This window comes from Anarrhichthys ocellatus, unplaced genomic scaffold (assembly GCF_004355925.1).
Source record: "Anarrhichthys ocellatus isolate YVR2014 unplaced genomic scaffold, GSC_Weel_1.0 scaffold9370, whole genome shotgun sequence".
NCBI lineage: Eukaryota > Metazoa > Chordata > Actinopteri > Perciformes > Anarhichadidae > Anarrhichthys > Anarrhichthys ocellatus.
This window is the reverse complement of record NW_022289344.1, coordinates 1-1,388: the sequence shown is the minus strand read 5'-3', so window position 1 is coordinate 1,388 and position 1,388 is coordinate 1. Positions and strand designations below refer to the sequence as shown.

Genomic DNA, 1,388 nt, shown 5'->3' with positions numbered 1-1,388 from the left:
GGTGATAGTCTTTTGTACTGTGGACTACTGTTGTCAGGGGTGGCCTTCAGTCCTGCAACACACACCTCCGCCAACCCATCCCCCACTGTTGACATCAGTGGTCTGGGAGGATGCTGATTGTCGGCTTGATTCTAACACCAAATCCAGCTGGATTTACATTGACGTTCTGTGTAACTTCAAGCAAAGTGAAATACATCTTTTGAACAAACAACTAAATCCATGTTGCACACCTCACAGCAATTTGGTTTTCTATGTTCTCATGATTTCATTCATTCAAAATGGTACCTGTAGATATTCAAGGCAAACTTTGTTTTCCACAGAAACTACAGCAGAGATATCTGTTTTGCCAAACTACAAGGATGAAACTTGTAGGTAAAATAATCTGTCAGAAGTGGGGTTTGAACCCACACCTCCATTTGGAGACCAGAAGTCTCTTTGCTGAGGAAGAGTGAACCCTTGAGTCTGGTGCCTTAGACCACTCGGCCATCCTGACAGGTGAATCCCAAATTGTGCCTGGGGTTCACGAGTTACATCTAAATAGACATGGGTTGCCTCGGTCGCAAGGTTCTGCTCTATTCCGCGTAACGAAACTGTCGTTGTCTCATGAATTTGATTTGAAGTTAGCTCATTAATGAGATTTTCAAGGGCTTTCTGTTTTAAAACGCTACATCAGAATGTCCTGTAACACACCCAAGTATAGCTAGGGTAAACGTCTACAAATTCATCCCAGGTTAAGTCCTAGTCTAAGACTCTGACGCCCAACGTGGGGCTCGAACCCACGACCCTGAGATTAAGAGTCTCATACTCTGCCATCTGAGATAGCCGGGCCTGGTACATCTAACAAAAGGTTGAGAGTTCGAAACCCCACCTCGGGTGATAGTCTTTTGTACTGTGGACTACTGTTCTCAGGGGTGGCCTTTGATTTGAAGTTAGCTCATGAATGAGATTTTGAAGGGCTTTCATTTTAAAATGCTACATCAGAATGGCCTGTAACACACCCGAGTATAGCTCGGGTAAACGCCGACAAATTCATCCCAGGTTAAGTCCTAGTCTAAAACTCCGAAGCCCAATGTGGCAATCGAACCCACGACCCAGAAGTTAAGAGTCTCATGCTCTGCCGTCTGAGCTCGCCGGGCCTGGTACATCAAACAAAAGGTTGAGAGTTCGAATCCCACCTTGGGTGATAGTCTTTTGTACTGTGGACTACTGTTGTCAGGGGTGGCCTTCAGTCCTGCAACACACACCTCCGCCAACCCATCCCCCACTGTTGACATCAGTGGTCTGGGAGGATGCTGATTGTCGGCTTGATTCTAACACCAAATCCAGCTGGATTTACATTGACGTTCTGTGTAACTTCAAGCAAAGTGAAATACATCTTTTGAACAAAC

The 1,388-nt window shown here is 45.5% G+C and overlaps 2 non-coding genes across 2 annotated transcripts; both read right to left on the bottom strand.

Moving 5' to 3' along the window:
• Positions 1-383: 383 nt before the first annotated feature.
• On the bottom strand, positions 384-493 carry trnal-caa (transfer RNA leucine (anticodon CAA)). The gene is made up of 2 exons: positions 456-493; positions 384-429 (listed from the first exon to the last, which is right to left on the bottom strand). It is a non-coding gene; the product is annotated as a tRNA-Leu (tRNA).
• A 262-nt stretch (positions 494-755) lies between these two features.
• Positions 756-828, bottom strand: trnak-cuu (transfer RNA lysine (anticodon CUU)). The gene has a single exon. It is a non-coding gene; the product is annotated as a tRNA-Lys (tRNA).
• Between the last annotated feature and the right edge of the window lie 560 nt (positions 829-1,388).